General features: G+C 39.8%; 1 protein-coding gene across 2 annotated transcripts in view; it reads left to right on the forward strand.

The window, feature by feature from the left end:
* Positions 1-20,741, forward strand: part of DAAM1 (dishevelled associated activator of morphogenesis 1) — a 227,168-nt gene that overhangs the window by 24,738 nt on the left and 181,689 nt on the right. Inside the window, exon 2 of one of the 2 annotated variants that reach the window (XM_070750284.1) lies at positions 9,983-10,065. The exons of the other annotated variant lie outside the window; for it this stretch is intronic. The gene's annotated coding sequence lies outside the window, so the exon portion shown is untranslated. The remainder of the gene's footprint in view (positions 1-9,982; positions 10,066-20,741) is intronic. 2 annotated transcript variants of the gene reach the window in all.

The raw sequence follows: 20,741 nt of genomic DNA on the forward strand, positions 1-20,741 counted from the left end.
GATCGGATGTTTCTGCAGTCAAGACAGGAAGGAGTATGAACAAAGTTGTTTCCTGCAAATTGGCTCCTTCATTGCCATCCTTTAAATAGGCTAGGGGAGTGGCCAATTAGCCACAAATCTTACTCCTGAGGAGATCTCCTCCTGAGGAACCATTCTTGCCTTTTGGCAGCTCTGCGTGCCCATACATTAAGAATAGGCTCCTCCTCTTCTTCCTCTGATGGGAGCTTCTGGAGGTGCTGAAGGCCCTGGCTGAATCTCTACCTCTGTCATCGAGTCTTCTCCAACCTCTTTACTTTCCGAATCAGGTGCCAGCTGCATAGGCCGCGGCGCATTACGACATCAGCCTCTTTGCTGTCAGAATCAGCTACCAGCTGCATGGGCTGCTGGTGGGCCACAACACTTTATTATGGTTGAAGCTGAAGTTGTCACTGACAGGTAGGACATTGTAGCAGACAAATTGGTGTATTAAGCTTAGGACAAACCATATGCGATATATTTCTAGGTTGTCCAGGTCCAAAATTTCAAGTGACATAAGCTATTCTATTGCGAGCAGAGGAGTGGACTACAGTACTCTTCTCGTGAAATACTTCTGGACTTGCTCAATTGTATTAATGTCCATTACACAGTGTGGATTCCAGGCAGATGAGCTGTATTCAAGAATTGGTCTGGCAAAGCTTTTGGTTTGCAGTACTGTACAATGTTACCAGAGAAGAAGCTTTGCAAAATCAGGTTAACAACTCTTCATGCCTTTTTGGCAATGCTGTTACAGTGAACTCTGGGGCTTAAATCTGTTGAAATGAAATGACTCCTAGATCCTTGACAGAGTGAGGTTTATCTCCGAGGTCGTATCCACCCAGTTTGTATTTGGTGTTCTGATTTTTGTTGCCAGTGTGTAAGACAAAGCATTTCTTGATTGAGATTTGAAGCATTCATCTATAAAGAGCAAAATGTCCTTAATATCTTAGGCATTGTATTAGAGGACTGTTTCCCAATCATGGCAACTTTGTGTGAACATCATAGAAACATAGAAACATAGAAGTCTGACGGCAGAAAAAGACCTCATGGTCCATCTAGTCTGCCCTTATACTATTTTCTGTATTTTATCTTAGGATGGATATATGTTTATCCCAGGCATGTTTAAATTCAGTTACTGTGGATTTATCTACCACATCTGCTGGAAGTTTGTTCCAACATCCACTCCCAGAATTCCCTAGCCAAATTCTGGAAGTTGAAGTCCACACATTTAAATTTGCCAAAGTACAGAAACACTGAACAAGAGTGTTCCTGTACCTTGTCTTATTATTATTATTATTATTATTATTATTATTATTATTATTATTATTATTATTAATTAGATTTGTATGCCGCCCCTCTCCGTAGACTCGGGGCGGCTCACAATAGTGATAAAAAAAATACATAATGACAAATCTAATAATTATAATCTAAAATAGCAATTATGCATATATAAAATCTAAAAGAGAAACCCCAATAAATAAAAGCATACATACAGTCATATTGTGCACAGAAACTACATAGGCAAGGGGAAAGAATCTCAATTCCCCCAAGCTTGATGACAGAGATGGGTTTTGAGGAGTTTACGAAAGGCAAGGAGGGTGGGGGCAGTCCTAATCTCCGGGGGGAACTGATTCCAGAGGGTTCAGGGCCACCACAGAGAAGGCTCTTCCCCTGGGTCCCACCAGACGGCATTGTTTAGTCGACGGGACCCGGAGAAGACCAACTCTGTGGGACCTAACCGGTCACTGGGATTCGTGCGGCAGAAGGCGGTCTCGTAGATACCCTGGTCCGATGCCATGAAGGGCTTATACATGTAGAGTGTTCCTGCACCTTGTCTTATACCTGTAGAGTGTTCCTGTACCTTGTCTTATAAAGAGACTCATAAAGAGACTGCTCGAGGAAGGGGTTGGACTAGAACATGGGTCTCCAATCTTAGTAACTTTAAGACTTCTGGACTTCAACTCCCAGAGTTCCTCAGCCATCTGGGAGTTGAAGCCCAGAAGTCTCAAAGTTGCCAAGGTTAGAGACCCCTGGAATGGAAGACGTCTTCCACCTCTATTATTCTGTGTTCTGAGTCTCCTCTGCTGAACACATTAGATCCCTAGTGGGAGGGGGAAGGTGATCTCTGTGCATAAGACCAGAGATATACAGAAAGCTATCTTAGAAATTCCTCGTCTGATACTTATCTCTAGGGAAGAACTGTTCTGCTGGGTCTTGTTTTTCTCAGTCTCTACAAATTTGAGTTAAAACATTTCCTGCCCGAGAGAAGAAAGTTGTCAAGATTAACTGGCAAATATTATAAAATAAAACTTAACACTGATCTTTAATTTTTCTCCCCCACCCCACCACTCAATGTTCTGAGCATTGATTGCCTCTCTTCTTGGTATACTGTGGGTCAAGGTATTTATGGGCAATCTGGACTTTTTGCCATCATGTAAGGCTAACACATGCGATATCTTTATGTGAGGCTCAGCAGACCTTTTTCGAATCGTTGCTGGCTTTGGCATTCGTTTCAGGTTGGTCAGAGCCAGTTGGCTTTTTGCAAAAGTAGTTTTTTAATTGGATTATTATATATGTGGTAACTTGCTGCAGGCAGTTTAAGAGCCTGTTATTCATGCCCCAATTCTCTTAAGTGGTGGCAGCCAGCTTTACAGTTATAATATATACTTGGGTTGGCCACTCCTAGAAGAAAGTCACCGAAGACTTAGTGTGTTCAGAAATATTTGTGCTTTATTCATAAATATGTAAAAGGAACATACATGGATATGCAGGGTTAAGCACTGCAATAGATTCCCCAAAGTTCTCTTGTCAGCTTTCTTAGAGGAGCATGGAATTTAAATACCATTCTAAGATGTTTGCAAATCCAATGCAAGTTGCTCTCTGTTTTTAAGTCTGTGTATTTTTCCTATTATTCATTGTATGTTGGGTGTGGATGCCTACTGTTCTGACCAAGCATGCCCCAGGCAACAAGAAGAAATACATTCACAAATACTTTTACAGTAAAAGAAAAAATCACTCAGTTGAAAAAGATTGTAAGTGACCCATACAACATAAATATTTCCCTCCATGAAAACACAACACAACTCCATGTCTTTCCTTTCCCTTCCTTTTCTTTTTCTTTCTCCCTCCCTCCCTCCTTTGCTTGGATGATAGGAGTTAGCACACTGCATGGGTGGGCAACTTTATTGACACCTAGGGCTACACAAATGGGGGAAAACAAAAATACAACTTGGTTTTCCTGAAGTTTAGAAATGCTTCAAAGAACAAAATATCCATGCATTCACCTCCATGCAAACAAGAAACAGCTGAAAATAGAACACCATAGGAGCTGCAGGAGAGATCCTGGTGGTGTTATGCATCCCATGGTCCATGGGTCATTCACTTTGCTCATTAAATTCAAAGGGATTTAGTGGGGTAAAATTGTTGTGCCAATAACATTTAAACAATAAAGATTTTCCTCCCCTGTTTCAAACAGCTGTGATTTATAGGGAAAAAGAGCCCCTTGGTTTTAAAGGTGTTTGAATATTGTACAAGCTAAATAGTGTGATCTGTCAACCAAGGAAATCCTTGTTCTAAAAATTTAATTCAAAGTTGCTGAATGGCTTCAGAGGAGCTATTTTTCTCTTCCCCCCCTCATGTGATGACAAGATTCTCTGACTTCAGAAAAGCGATTGCTATGTATGCAATGACACAAAACATAAAAAACAGAGTTGCAACCATGACTGAGAAGAAAATGTTGAAATTCTTTGGGGGGTGTATGCAAATAATATTCTATAATAAAATATCACAACTGTTGATCTACTAGGGCAGTGATGGGGAACATTTTTTTCCTTGGGGTGCCGAAAGAGGGTGGGTTTGCACTGTCGTGCATGCACAAGTGATCACATCCATAATTCAATGCCTGGGGAGGGCAAAAACAGCTTCCCCTGTCCCCCAGAGGCCCTCTGGAGGCTGGAAATGGCCTGTTTCCCAACGTCTGGTGGGCTTAGTAGGCTTGTGTTTCATCCTCCCCAGGCTCCAAAGGTTTTCCTGGAGCTAGGGGAAGGTAAAAATGCCCTCTCCCATCTCCCAGGAGGCTCTCTGGAAGCCAAAAGCGCCCTCCCAGAGCCTCTGTGAGAGCAGAAAAATCAGCTGACTGGCATACACATGCATGTTGGAGCTGATCTAGGGCAACGGCTTGTGTACCAGCAGATTTGGCTCCGCGTGCCACCTGTGGCACCCGTGCCATAGGTTCACCATCACTGTATTCTCGTTAATAGTATCCATTCTACATGTATTCATGGTAAAAATCCTGAATCTCGCCAGACAATGGTAATGAAGACTCCATTTTCCATCATTTTACCCCTGGCTTCCTTTTGGCTGTTAGTCTTTAAGGATGGACTTGGTGTTTCCTCCTTAACAGCCTCCTCCCTGGCTATGTAGTATCTGAGGTAACCTCACCTAGGGAAGCTCAACAGACCATAGAGAACAACCATTTTCCTAGTCATGTGTGCTGACAGGAAAGCACTTTCATGCTTCTTATCTTCCCAAAGGAATGTGCTACATAGTACATAGTCATGGGCAGTGAGCAATGCATGATGATTAAGTTAGTCACGTCCTCACTCTTTTTGTGGTTTTAAAAGCTTACTGTTGGGTATAAACTATCGCTTCATGTGTGGTGGTGGGTAGAGCATAATGGCCATTTACACTGAGGCCACATAGCAAGATACTTACATTTCCATGAGGTTATATCTAGAAAATAATAGCGTGCGCAGAGATAGAAACATAGAAGTTTGACGGCAGAAAAAGACCTCCTGGTCCATCTAGTCTACCCTTATACTATTTTCTGTATTTTATCTTACAATGGATATATGTTTATCCCAGGCATGTTTAAATTCAGTTACTGTGGATTTATCTACCACGTCTGCTGGAAGTTTGTTCCAAGGATCTACTACTCTTTCAGTAAAATAATATTTTCTCATGTTGCTTTGGATAAGTTAACACTGGAATTAAAAAACAAGGAAGCTTTGGAATACTATGACTATTGGGGCAAGTTCTACTGCTGGTTGAGGAAAAGGGAAAAGTAACAAATGTACAGTTAGTAACAGAAAAAAAGAAAGAGAAAAATAAAGGATACTTCTTGGTGATAATGGGTTAAAGAAAAATAGACCGATGTATAAGATTTGTCTATAACAATACGCTAAAAATAGCTATGTAATAGGTTGTGAGCACAATAAGAAATGAAAAACAGATTTTCTGTTTCTAAATGTCTTTTGTCTTTTATGTTGTGTATAAATAAAATTTTCTAATAAAACAATTGTTTTTTTTAAAAAAAAGGTTGTACTGTATCTACCTTGGGATGGCACCAAGTGATTTGGTACCAAGTGGTTGTTTAATGAGATAAGAGAATGCCCTTTGATATAACAGTTGGTTTTTCTGATTAGAAACTAAGAATTTTTGATCTACTGTGGTACGTCATGTTGCTAATTTTGATCATCATAAATATCTAAAAAGATTTTTCAAGGCTAGGTTTGATATCAGAAAGAGAGGAGAAAAGAGAGAGAGAGCAATGTAAAATTTAATGAATGATGCTGGGTTGCTTTAGGCAAGATGTGAAAAGTTAATCATATCTATTTGTGGCTCCAGTAAACAATATTAAGAGTGGCTTAAACTAAGCTAATCCCCCAAAGACTCTGGAAAAATATCCTATGGCAAGATGACATTTCACACGTATGTCCTGTGGCTGATCCTCAGTTTTGTATGAATTATTTCCATTTATGTTAATGTTTGGGGAGAGAAAACAAATTCTGTTGTCCCAATGCAGAGTCTAATCCTGTGTATAGTGTTTTGTTCAGTCAGGCTATGGAGGCTTTGCACCACACTTCAAGGAGGGCTAGAAACATGTTTTGTTTAGGGATGTGAATCTGGCATGGTGAGAGGTTTTTCTATCCAATCTGTCCTCATAGAAGAGGGCAGATTTCAACCAGGACTCTTCAATTCCAATTTCAGTCCTGGTTAAAATCTATCGGGTGCATAGAAGTCTTAATAATACAAAAGAGAAAGACTAGTTTCAAGTTTCAAGTTTTATTGGATTTATATGCCGCCCCTCTCCGAAAACTCGGGGCGGCTAACAACAATCATGAACAATATATAATAAAATCCAATACTAAAAGCAAATTAAAACCCCTTAATATATAAAAACCAAACATACATACAAACATACCATGTATACAGTTGTAACAGCCTAGGGGGAGAAAAAAGTCTTAAATCCCCCATGCTTGGCGGCAGAGGTGGGTTTTAAGTAACTTACGAAAGGCAAGGAGGGTGGGGGCAATTCTAATCTCTGGGGGGAGTTGGTTCCAGAGGGCCGGGGCCGCCACAGAGAAGGCTCTTCTCCTGGGTCCCGCCAAGTGGCATTGTTTAGTTGACGGGACCCGGAGAAGACCCACTCTGGGACCTAACTGGCCGCTGGGATTCGGTTATGGTTCAGATCAATACAGAAAGGTAAAAATGGTTAATAACATATTTCTTAACATACTACTATAATATAACATTTGAATACTTCAGCATTTTCGTTATAGCATTGTGATTAAAATAATTGAAATTAGTTAATAAAGCTAAAATTTATCCATAAAGTTTCATCCGACAGATTTTCTATGCTTAGCGGAGCAATGGTAGCTCCTTTACATGTTAAATGTTGTTTGTCTTATATTTTTTTAAAAACCAATTAAAAATGTTAAAAAAATAAAATCTGTCGGATGCTATGATTTTCCTAGGGCCGTGGTGGCAAACCTATGGCACAGGTGCCACAGGTGGCACGCAGAACCATATCTGAGGGCACACAAGGTGTTGCCCTATGTCAGCTCCAGCACATATGTTCACGCTGGCCAGCTGATTTTTCGGGCTTCCATAAGGTGGTGGGAAGTCATTTTTGCCTTCCCAAGGCTTCACAGAAGCCTCCTGAAGACTGGGGAAAGCAAAAAACAGCACAACGGGCCTAACACTCCTTTTTGGCACCGGAGCAAAAAAGGTTCCCCATCACTCTTCTAGGGGCTTTTAAGCCTTCCAGATGTAGTTATGGAGTTGTATTCTAGTCCCCTTTGTAGCTCTGGAATGTACAATTTCCATTCTCCAAAAACTCACACAAGGCTTTGAATAGCAGGCATGGACCTGAGACTTTGAATGATTTTGGGGGTGAGCAATTAAGAACCAAAATGAATGAATTAGCTTTGAAGGAGCTGAAGATGCCATTTTGCACCTCAATACATCTGAAATATTTTTTTTAAAGGAGCTTTACCTAACCACTCAGGTCCTGAGTGGTTAGGTAAAGCTCCTTTAAAAAAAATATTTCAGATGTATTGAGGTGCAAAATGGCATCTTCAGCTCCTTCAAAGCTAATTCATTCATTTTGGTTCTTAATTGCTCACCCCCAAAATCATTCAAGCCAATTTTCTGGCTTTATCTAAACTGACATGGCTCAGGAGGCATAAAAGGAGTACTTGTGGGCCACATGCAGAGTTAAATCTTTGATAAACTGGCTAGTTCTGCCTCTCCACATGAGAATGGAAGATTCGTAATGATATCGGACCAAGGAAAGCATCGTTTAGCATTTCAACAAAAGTCAGCCAGACTACAGAAAGCTCAGCATCACCAAAACAGAGCATTACCCAATTCATATGTGCTTAATTTCCCAATCACTGTAAATGGTTAATAATTGTGAAAAAGCATTGTTCTCTATTTGTTTGATCTCAAGTTAGCAGTGGACTTAATTAAAGTGTTGTGAATCTGATTATTCTGAATCAAGTGGTACATAAGATTTTTTTAAATATTTAGGCAACCAAACATTCGGGAAACTGAATTGAAGGTCAATAAGAGCATGACAGAAATTAAAATAAACAAATAAATAAAACACTAAATATATTTTTCTTTAATGGGATTGCAGTAAAGAATAAATACATATGAACACTGTGTATGGTACATTATATTCTGTATCATACAGAATATAATGTATGATAGCCGCCCCAAGTCTACGGAGAGGGGTGGCATACAAATCCAATAAGTAAGTAAGTAAGTAAGTAAGTAAGTAAGTAAGTAAGTAAGTAAGTAAGTAAGTAAGTAAGTAAGTAAGTAAGTAAGTAAGTAAGTAAGTAAGTAAGTATTCTTTAAAACAATCCACTTAAATATACACTGCTCAAAAAAATAAAGGGAACCCTTTAACAACACAATATAAGTCCAAGTTAATCAAACTTGTGTGAAATCAAACAGTCCACTTAGGAAGCAACACTGATTGACAATCAATTTCACCGGCTGTTGTGCACATTCAACTTTGTACAGAACAAAGTATCGAATGAGAATATTTCATTCATTCAGATCTAGGATGTGTTCTTTGAGTGTTCCCTTTGTTTTTTTGAGCAGTATATATGAAGTATTTTGTATAGATTGTACATTGGATAAATTCTGCATGATGGTAATGATCACAGATGATGATTCTTATTTGGAACAAAATGTTGCAACACGGAGCCTCCCTTTTTAGATATACAGTATATCACTTCTTCATAAAAGCAGGCATAGTCTGGGAAGCCCTTGGAAGCTTGCTAGATCTTGACTTGGCATTGTGACAATTACCAGGATGTCTTAGTTCTGAATATGACTTGTGTGCGTGCAGCATGTTCTGTTGTTGGTTTTTTTGAAATGTGTTTTTGAGAGTAAGAAGGAATGGAGATGTTCTGCAGAAAGTCCTGAAAAGCTGCTGCCAAAGGAAGTGACATGTGGGTACAGGAATACAAAATATGTGTCAAGCCAATGCAGAAGTTAGTGATAAATTAATGGTTTTGCCACACTATCTTTTATTATTATTATTATTATTATTATTATTATTATTATTATTATTATTATTTTATTGGATTTGTATGCCAACCATCTCTGTAGACTCGGGGCGGCTAACAACAATGATAAAAACAGCATGTAACAATCCAATACTAAAGCAACTAAAACCCCTTATTATAAAACCAAACATACACACAAACATACCATGCATAAATTGTAAAGGCCTATGGGGAAGGAATATCTCAGTTCCCCCATGCCTGACGACAGAGGTGGGTTTTAAGGAGGTTACGAAAGGCGAGGAGGGTGGGGGCAATTCTAATCTCTGGGGGGAGCTGGTTCCAGAGGGTCGGGGCCACCACAGAGAAGGCTCTTCCCCTGGGTCCCGCCAAACGACATTGTTTAGTTGATGGGACTCGGAGAAGGCCCACTTTGTGGGACCTAACTGGTCGCTGGGATTCGTGCGGTAGAAGGCAGTCCCGGAGATAATCTGGTCCGGTGCCATGAAGGGCTTTATAGGTCATAACCAACACTTTGAATTGTGACTGGAAACTGATTGGCAACCAATGCAGACTGCGGAGTGTTGGTGTAACATGGGCATATTTGGGAAAGCCCATGATTGCTCTCGCAGCTGCATTCTGCACGATCTGAAGTTTCCGAACACTTTTCAAAGGCAGCCCCATGTAGAAGGCCTGATGTTTATGGGAACTTGGGAGGAGTGATTTTCATGAGGGAACAGATGCAGTCACAAAGCATTCTTCCGAATGGTTCAAGGTCATCCTATGCCCACCCACCTGGGCGGAAGCAGAAGGAGGAACTTGCCATGCTGGTGCAATCTGAAGGGGCAACATGACAAGTTTGTGGGTGGGGGACAAGGGATGTGAACTTTCAACTGGGTGGGAAACTCAGATTCTGGTTTCCCAGTGTCGGTGCCAGGATGGCTCCAGCAATAAATTGGGACCAAGAGGATGACTTTGGCTTGGACTCTGATTTAGTTTGGATGCTACCTGGAACCTTGACAATATGATCCTGAAAGGGCAACTGCTACTTCTCCATCTTCACAAATATCAGGTCTATCAAAGGCCATGCTCTTTTGGTTTTTAAAAAGAACTTGCCTTTCCCTATTCCAAGAAATGGGTTTTTTTTAATTGCTACTTTTCTGAAGGAATTCTGAATCACTGTGGGGTTGGAAGAGGAAGCAGGAAGAATGAGATATCCAGGGCGAGGACAGGATCCCTTCCCAGCTAGGTATCATATTATGCAATAAATACACAATTTTACGGTATCACAAAGCTCTTTGTTTCATCAGGTTGACAGTTGAAGTTGATGGAACAAGTAAGGCAATAGCTCGGTGTTGTTGGGTGTTGTTGGGTGAAACTGGGATGAGGTTGACTGATGATGAGTGGAAATGTATTAAGGTTTATTTTCCATGGTATGTTTATATAAACATATCCATTGGAGCTTTTTTTATTAAAGTGTTGGTAAGTGTAAGGCCTTTTAGAAACATAGAAACATAGAAGATTGATGGCAGAAAAGGACCTTATGGTCCATCTAGTCTGCCCTTATACTATTCCCTGTATTTTATCTTAGGATGGATATATGTTTATCCCAGGCATGTTTAAATTCAGTTACTGTGGATTTACCAACCACGTCTGCTGGAAATTTTGTTCCAAGCATCTACTGTACTACTCTTTCAGTAAAATAATATTTTCTCATATGGCTTCTGATCTTTCCCCCAACTAACCTCAAATTGTGCCCCCTTGTTCTTGTGTTCACTTTCCTATTAAAAACACTTTTCTCCTGAAACTTATTTAACCCTTTAACATATTTAAATGTTTCAATCATGTCCCCCCTTTCCCTTCTGTCCTCCAGACTATACAGATTGAGTTCATGAAGTCTTTCCTGATAAGTTTTATGCTTAAGACCTTCCACCATTTTTGTAGGCCGTCTTTGGACCCGTTCAATTTTATCAATATCTTTTTGTAGGTGAGGTCTCCAGAACTGAACACAGTATTCCAAATGTGGTCTTACCAGCGCTCTATTCAGCGGGATCACAATCTCCCTCTTCCTGTTTATTTTACTTCTAGCTATACAGCCAAGCATTCTACTTGCTTTCCCTACTGCCTGACCACACTGTTCGCCCATTTTCACTACCCCTAAATCCTTCTCTTCAGAAGTTTTTGCTAACACAGAACTGCCAATACAATACTCAGATTGAGGATTACTTTCCCCCAAGTGCATTATATTACATTTGGAAACATTAAACTGTAGTTTCCATTGCTTTGACCACTTATCTAGTAAAGCTAAATCATTTGCCATATTACAGACGCTTCCGGGAATATCATATTTTCCGTTCTGGCTAATAAGAAAAAGTAAAAAATGACTTAATGGCCTATAATGATCACTTTGTTTGGGATTGCAGATAAAATAACTTGTACAGTATTTGTATTGATTGGGATACATATATACTTGGTTCAGTTGATGTAATTGAAATAAATGTGGCTATTATTTGTGTACTTGTGAGGTGTAATTTTTACTTTGTACAGCTTGAGGATATGGACGATGATCCCAAGTGGATAAAATGCGAGGATATAATTTGTTGTCTTCCAGGGGTACATAAATCAGCCTCAGTCATCCCGACCATTGGCAAAGACTCTTGGGTAATGAAGTCTCAGTTCTGGATGAACCAAAATATCCAGATTTATTTCATGGCTTCAGGTTTGATGTGGAACTAGAAACCTGGCTGATCTTTTTGAAGGGCGGGTTTCACTAAGTGTCCTTCAGTTTTGTGTAGTTTTGATAGCATCAACTTAACCAGACTAAATATATATTTTGCAGTATGTTTGGAAGGCTGGGGTTGCTTGATGGTATCTTATTTGTGGAATAACCTTATTCACGTTTGATTAAAGCCTGGTTAAATCTGAGTTGAAATCTAAACAAAATGTTTGCTTCCTACCTTGCCTAAGTATTCACTTCCATTAATATGTTAAAATTAAATTAATCATGCTTGAACAAATGTACAAACCTGTGTTAGATAACTACAGGATGATGTGTAGAACAGCTGTATAAAACAACTTTGGGTTATTCCTTTTACTTTGTCTCCCTCTTACCTCCTTAAAATTGTGGAATTAAGTTTATTTTAACCATCATTTCTGAACAGGGCGAATATCCTTTAACCTTGCAATTAACTGAGTTTGCGACGTGTATTACTTTTTTAAAGGCAGATTGGAAAAAAAACTTTAAAAATAGCTTACTATTATTAATATTAAAGTGCTTTTAATACAGGAAGTTGTTGACTTATGATTGTTTAGTTCAGGGGTCCCAAAACTTGGCAATTTTAAGATTTGTGGATTTCAACTTTCAGAATTCCTGGCTGGAGAATTCTAGGAATTGAAAGCCACAAGTCTTAAAGTTGCCAAGTTTGAAGATCTCTGGTTTAGTGACAATTCAAAGATACGCTAGCCCTGAAAAATGTGATTTACAATGAGTCCTCATGCTTACAAATTATTGCAACATCCCTGTGGTTACTAGATCATGATTTGAATGTTTGGCAACTGGTGTGTTTTTATGATGGATAAAGCATGGCTATTTGGTCCCATTTGAAACCTTCTCAGCTGGATTCTGTGAAGCAAAGTTAATGGGGAAGCTGGCAGAATATTGCAAGTTAAGGTCACATGATGTCTTGCTTAATGACTATAGTAAAAAAAGATAATAACTTTGACGAAGTAATTAACCAAACACCCCCCCCCCGCAGGCTTATAAAAAGGAAGCAAAGAGATTCTCTTTATGTATAGAAAATTGCAAGCCTCGGCATCTGCTGGAGTAATGTTAGTTTATAAGTCCAACAGGTCAGAGTTAATCACTCAAGTCAGAACAGAAGTCTTTCTGGCTTATGTCAGCCAAATAACTCACAGCTTGATGTCAGAATATCCAAAGATATCCACAGCAAACCCTGAAACCACAATTCATCAAAGTCTTTCTCCAAAAACATTCTCCTTACTCAGACATTGAGAATAGGATCATCCATTATTTCATCCCCGTCTGACTCAGAGGAAACTCTGGCTGAAGATCTGACCAGCTTCATTCCCCTCTCTTTGTCTCCAACCCTTCCCTCATCTGCTTCTGGTTCACTGTCTGATTCTTCCTCCAGCCAGATAGGTCTTCTGAGATGAGCAGACGGCTCCAACTCTTCTGAGTCAAAATCAGCAGCCATAGGAGCTGGCCTGAAGCCAACCACAACAGGACATATGTGCAGAAGCAAAGTCTCATGCGGGGGCATGCTCACATGTGTCAGGCCCACGCCTGCCCACACCGAACTCCAGAGCCCACTAAAATGTCCTAATGGATTCCATTCATACTGGGTAGGGCCCGTCACTGGTGCTATGGGTGTCCTCTCCAAGCAGGTTCATTTAGCATGACCAAGAAGGTCGTGGCTCCCTCCCTATGGAACATCACCTATGCAGAGATAAGATTACCAAACTTGGGCAACCCCCCTTCATGGCATTGGACCAGAATATCTCCGAGACCGCCTTCTGCCGCACGAATCCCAGCGACCGATTAGGTCCCACAGAGTGGGCCTTCTCCGGGTCCCGTCAACTAAACAATGTCGGTTGGCGGGACCCAGGGGAAGAGCCTTCTCTGTGGCGGCCCTGGCCCTCTGGAACCAACTACCCCCCGGAGATTAGAACTGCCCCTACTCTCCTCGCCTTTCGTAAGCTCCTTAAAACCTACCTTTGTCGTCAGGCATGGGGGAACTGAGACATCTCCCCCAGGCATATACAATATGAATGGTATGTTTGTATGTATGTTTGTTTAGTAAATGGGGTTTTTAAATATTTTAAACTACAATTTAGATTTGTTATGAATTGTTTTATTTTGTTGTGAGCCGCCCCGAGTCTGCGGAGAGGGGCGGCATACAAATCTAAATAATAAATAAATAAAATAAATAAATAAATAGTGATATGGAGCCCATCAAGTGGCTCTTTCAATTGTTGTCACCAGGGATGTGGAGGTTTATTGCTTTTTTTGTATTAGGATTTTATCCTTGTAAACAGCCCAGAATCATTGAGATTAACCATATATGTTTTTATAAATGCTGTAAATACTAAAATGGGAGCTTTCCAACTTCATGATGTCATGACTTCCTAAAAGGATAACATGGATTTTCTTTGAAAATACACTCCTGCCCATGATTTCACCAGAGTCACACATAAAATGTGTATTGACCTGTCTTAAATCAGCTTCTTTTAAATTGCTTGTACAATGTCTCGGCTTGCAATAAGTTGCTTTGAGTACTTACTTTCTCAGCACAGACACGCACAGATGACAACAACCACAGCTTGTTTGATTTCCCCTCCATCTTGGTCTCTTCCCTTCCACCTTTTCCTTCCAGTTTTCTCTGCCATGTATCTCTCCCCTGCCATTGAAATCCCTCAGAAGAATGAGTGACAAGTCAGAAGATCAGTGTTTTGCATAAAACAAAAACAGGGTGTATTAACTCTGGTTAATGCAGTGTTGTGGACTTAGTTGCTTGAAAGTCGTGTTATTATTCCCAAGAACCACTTCCCTGATTTACGTCTCTGTAAGTCAGCAATTTGTCTTACTGGCAAGACTCTGTGATTCCAGAAATATAAGAGTTGAAAAAGGTCACGGGGTGGTGGGGTTTGTTTAACCCAATGTTTCCCAACCTGGGCAACTTGAAGCTATTTGGACTTCAACTCCCAGAATTCCCCAGATAGCTTCAAGTTGCCCAGGTTGGGAAACACTGGTCTAACCAACCTCCTGGATCAGTGAAGCATCCCGGACTAAAGACTGTTCAGTATCTACTTGAGCCCACTACCTTGTTGAATAGATCCTCTCTTTAAAATGAAACATTCAGAACATAGCAGTGATTCTCATTTCTCGGTTGCTTAATACATCTATTTACTACACAATGTCCCATTTGAGCTCTGGGTCTCGGGTGAATCGATCAGCCTTCTATTACATTTTTTAAATATTTATATATCCTGTTTCCTCGAAAATAAGTCACCCCGAAAGTAAGACACAGGAGAGGATTCGTAGAATTGCCTAATATAAGGCATCCCCCGAAAGTAAGACGTAGGAGACGTTTCATTTTGCAGCATTCTTGAACAGAACATATATAGCACTGCTGTTCATAAATTGCATCCCAAAAACCTGCATCAATCAGATTTAAAACACATCCAACACACATCCAACACGCGGCTGCGTGTTTGGATGCGTTTTTGCTGCAGCAGGATTGCACCCTACCGTATACTGTAGTTTTAAATAGGGTAGGGGGCGTTGTTCCCTCTAATATCCTGTTCCAAATAATCATAGGCAACACCAACGCGGCCGCGCACCCAACAGGAAACTCCCGCGCGGCATTTTTCAAAGCCGCGCAGCCGGGATGCATACGGTGAGAAGGGAGGTAATGATACAGCTCTGGCAACAGCGAGGCTTAATTTGGACGGCCGCTTCTGCTCTTGCTAGAGCCTAGCCGGCAACGCCCCTCAGCCACCCGATTGGCAGCAGGCTGAACCAATCGCTGCAAGAATGTGACTCCTCCTCTACACAGAAAAGGAGCACTGAGAAAAGGGGCGGGAGGGTAGTTGGCCAAAGAGAGAACCGAACCCTCAAATTCTTCTTCATTGAACAAAAAAATAAGACATCCCCTGAAAATAAAACATAGCACATATTTGGGAGCAAAAATTAATATATGACACTGTCTTATTTTCGGGAAACTGGGTACTGAGACTGTTTGTGATGTTTTTACTCTTTGAAAATTAGAAAAACTTTAAAACTGTGAAGCAATGTTTTTAGGAAATGTTCCACAATGTGGTGACGGGAACAGTCTCTAATAGTTTCATTTACAACTGTATTTGTTTTGTACAGTGAAGCTTACCTTGGGAGCTGCAGACAACAGCCAGTGGTGATGTTATATTTAGTTATAAAAATAGCAAGCCTATTTTTACAGCAAAGCAGGGCATATTCTCCCTAAAGGCCACCCATTGAGATTCATAATAGAACATCTGGGAACTGCAGCCTTTGTCAAGTTTAAAATATTGTTGTCATCACACCAGACCTTGATTAGTATGTTTGAATTCATTCCAGATACAATCCCATGTAATATTATACAGGAACATTTGTTATGTATCAAATAATGCTTCATGATCACAAACATTCATAGAGATTCATCTTCAGAGTGAATAATTAAGTGATCTGCATATTCCATGCATCGTGTTGTCTGCTGTGCAGAGCAGTTAAGAGTTATGCATTTCATTCAGGCTTGGGAGGTGTCACCCATTGTTGCCTATAAGTTTAAAAAATATTTGGGGCTAGAAATTTGAGTAATTAAGGAAACGTTTGAATTTCTTGAATAAGGAACATAATAGATCATAGGTCTTCAAACTTGGCAACTTTAAGGCTTGTGGACTTCAACTCTCAGAATTCTCCAGCCAACATAGCTGCCTGGGCAATTCTGGGAGTTGAAGTCCAAAAGCCTTAAAGTTGCCAAGTTTGGGGACCCCTGTAATAGATTTACAAAGGAAATGCTTGATATTAGCTGTTCAGTGCTGCCTCCTGATTTGTCATTTGATTTGTGTGATGATGGCACTTTGGAAGATTTATTGATACAAACCAGAATGAAGTTTTTTAAGACCACTCACTTCTGCTCTGGAAGGCTGTCTTCTTATTTTTATTGAACTGAAAAACAGCATGCCTTTTTTGGGGAGAAAAAGAATTTAGGATTTTTATATGGGAACATTAAGGTAAAACAAGGGTAGTACATGGGGTGGGGAAAGGAGTTGTAGTTATGGTTTGAATATTAGAAATGCAATCACAGAGTTTTTAAAATTGTGTAAATAGTAATTTAAATCTTTTATGACCAATCAACGATTGCTGCCATCTCCAATTTTATAGTGCAATACAGTAGGGTTTAAATTCAGAGCATAAATTTGTTTGGACAAATGAAGAAGAGGCACCCTTTTATGAGAGTCTTTAAGGAAAAGGGAAGGGAAAAATAAATCCACGGGTCTTTTCCTTGTTCACTAAGCAGATGACAAGTAATAAAATACAAATTAATAAGTGACTCATCGTGTTATTGTGCAGTTTTGATCTTTGCCTGAATTTACTGGTCAGAGAAGATGACAAAAGGTTACAGCAGCCCATCCCTAACCTTTCTCCCACTGCAGAAATAGGGTGGGAGTCTATTCCTCATTTTATGTTTTCCGGACTTCAGCATAAAAGTCCAGATTATGTCTAGCAGAGAGTGTTCCATATGAGAGTCACTTTGGTGTACACATAAAGCAGGGAAGGCGGCATACAAATCTAATAATAAATAAATAAATCTCTACAATTTCCTTGGCAATAGAATAGAAGTGGTTTTGGCACTGCTTTCTTTCAGAATGTTTCTCATTCAGGTACTAATCAGGTCCAACATTTCCTAGCTTCTAAGCACAGGCCAAAGTCAGGCAAGAGCTGTCATCTGCTACATGTCACAGAGTGATCATGGTAGGGGATGCCTTGATGAAGAATCTCAGGAGGCTCGAAAAAAACCATTCATGAATGGAACTTCGACTCCACTTAGTCCTCCATCTCATCGGTAGCCCTGGAATACTGGAATCAGCTTGTTTTGCTGAGCTCTTGGAACTTCTGGCTGCCGTCCATTTTTCCACTCCTCCTGGGTAGGGAGATGTGTCAGATCAAAAAGATGTTTTTGTCTTTTATCTGGGAGCCCTGCAACATGGTTTCCATGAACCACCTGTAGCAATTGCTGCTTGGACTGAATGCAGGCAGCAGCTCCCTCCTGCTCAAATCTGACAATTGGGCTGCAATACCAGGAATGCCAATTCCCCACTGGAATATTTACATCAGAGATCTTCAAACTTGGCAACTTTAAGACTTGTGGACTTCAACTCCCAGAATTCTCCAGCCAACCTTTTAAAAGTACAGTTCTGGAGCAATAAACTGCTATTAGGATTCTTAGTTTATTTTCAAACTGAACGTAGCTCAGAAGGCAACTGTTAATCTATGGGCTGAATTTATTTATTTATTTATTTATTTATTTATTTATTTATTTAACAATTATAGGGTAATAATTTGTACATATTAAACATTAGATAAGTAATGATAAAAAGTAGACAATAGGATAGGGACGGTAGGCACAATGGTGCGCTTATGCACTCCTCTTATATAGATGATTGCGCAATATGTGATATTGTATGCACAGCAAAGCCCCACATATTGAGAAATGTTCTCAATCGTTGCTTTATCCATAGCTCTAGTAGTCCTTTCTGATGGCTTTCTGGTTCATTTAGCGTGAACCTATTATCTAGACGCACAGAACTTTTTTGGTTGAGTGCAGGCATCCCGTGGCTTATCCTAAATAAGGAATTTCCTTCTCCCCCAATAGTTGCAGCACAACATTATTAATGCAAAGGACAGAGTGTACTAGAAACAGTGTTTGTGTAGGAAGAGGGAGTAGATGTTCTCAATTAAATGAAACACACAAATACACACCCATTGAAGATTTGCAGCAGGGCAGTCAGATCATGTCAGTGTTACAAAGGCAAGGATAAAGTAATAATAATAATAATAATAATAATAATAATAATAATAATAATAAATGCTATTGCTAACATGTTGTAAGCCGCCCTAAGGAGAAGGGCGGCATTAAATAATAATAATAATAATAATAATAATAATAATAATAATAATGTTAGCTATTATTATTATTATTATTATTATTATTATTATTTAATGCCGCCCTTCTCCTTAGGGTGGCTTACAACATGTTAGCAATAGCATTTATTTAAACAGAGCCAGAATATTGCCTCCACAATCTAGGTCTTCATTTTACCCACCTGGAAGGATGGTGATGAGATTTGAACCACTGACCTGCAGATCTAGCAGCCAGCTTTAGTACTGCACTCTAACCACTGCGCCACCTCGGCTCTCTATAAATAATAACAAATAACAACAACAACAACAGAGTTGGAAGGGACCTTGGAGGTCTTCTAGTCCAAACCCCTGCTTAGGCAGGAAACCCTACACTACCTCAGCAGATGGTATCCAACATCTGCTAAAAACTTCCAGTGTTGGGGCATTCACAACTTCTGGAAGCAAATTGTTTCACTGATCAACCGTTCTGACTGTCAGGAAATTTCTCCTTAGTTCTAAATTATTATTATTATTAATAATAATAATAATAATAATAATAATAATACATGTTACACCAACACTCCGCAGTCTGCATTGGTTGCCGATCAATTTCCGGTCACAATTCAAAGTGTTGGTTATGACCTATAAAGCCCTTCATGGCATCGGACCAGAATATCTCCAAGACCTCCTTCTGCTGCACGAATCCCAGCGACCGATTAGGTCCCACAGAGTCGGTCTTCTCCGGGTCCCGTCAACTAAACAATGTCGGTTGGCGGGCCCTAGGGGAAGAGCCTTCTCTGTTGCAGCCCCAACTCTCTGGAACCAGCTCCCTCCAGAGATTAGAACTGCCCCTACCCTCCTTGCCTTTCGTAAACTCCTCAAAACCTACCTTTGTCGTCTGGCATGGGGGAATTGAGATATCTCCCCCGGGCCTATATAATTTATGTATGGTATGTTTGTAGGTATGTCTGCTTAAAAATGGGGTTTTCTTAACTACTTTAAATTTTAAATTTTAAATTATTAGATTTGTTATGAATTGTTTTATTATGTTGTGAGCCGCCCCGAGTCTACGGAAAGGGGCGGCATACAAATCTAATTAATTAATAAATAAGTAAGTAAATAAATAATAATTAAAAAAAATAAATAAATAAGTAAATAAATAAATAAATAAATAAATATAATAATTTATTAGATTTGTATGCCGCCGCTCTGTGCAAGCCAAAAATCAGCTTACCAGCATACACATGCATGTTGGAGCTGAAATAGAGCAACACCTTGGGTACAAGCAGATATGGCTCTGCATGCCTCCTGTGGCACCAGTGCCATAGGTTCACCATCACTGGTCTAGAGTAACCCATCCTGGACTCTTCCTTCAATGTCAGGGAAAATCTATCTTTTACTCCGGTTGCAATATAAGACTGTCTCATCGAAAAGTTTTCACATTTCAGTGGCCAGCGGCAACCCGCTGATAAGTTTTTATCCATTGCAAAGCAGGACTACAATACTTCTATTTTCTTTTCTTTTTTACACGCTTTCTCTTTTGCTGCCAAACATTTCACTTTCCAAAGGATGGGGGAAGAAGAGAGTGATGCAAATCACGGTGCATAGAGTACTCCATATTGACAAATGATCTTTTTCCTGGAATTTACCTTGGATGTCTGTATGCTTGGCAAGATGATGCAGCTTTGGCTTGTTCGAGGTAAAGATTTGGCCTGTTGGCTTTGGCAGCCAACCACCAATAGCTTTGGAGCAGGGCACCCATTTGTTTTCCCTATTAACGATGCCAAGGCTTCTAGAAATATTTCTGCGAAAAGGGGTTTTTTTTATTTCTGGAAATGTGCTGTTTCATCAAATTAACTGGTAACTTATTAAACAAATATGATACCAGTCTCCCCCCTTGCCCCAGCTCTCCAAACATGGAGAAAGACATGCTCAGTTTTTTCTGAGTATGTTATGAGCTTTCAGTGCTTGCATTTAAACAAATCTTAAGAGACCTGAATGCAATTGGATTGCCATAATGTCTAAATATCTGAGTATGCCAATAAAAACATTTTTCAAGGGAAGCGTGTTTTTCAAGAGAACATTTAAATGTTATTCAGTATGCCTTTTTTTTTTGCAGCATAATGCTCTTGAAATGGGATACCCCAAACATTAAATGAATTCAGACTTTATCAGCAATTTGTCTGTGGATACTCCTGTGTCTACATCTTTGTTCATAACAGCAAGAGGCATTTTTCAAATATAAAAATAGCAGAATCAGGATTTTT

Source organism: Erythrolamprus reginae, chromosome 1 (assembly GCF_031021105.1).
Source record: "Erythrolamprus reginae isolate rEryReg1 chromosome 1, rEryReg1.hap1, whole genome shotgun sequence".
Taxonomy (NCBI): Eukaryota; Metazoa; Chordata; class Lepidosauria; order Squamata; family Dipsadidae; genus Erythrolamprus; species Erythrolamprus reginae.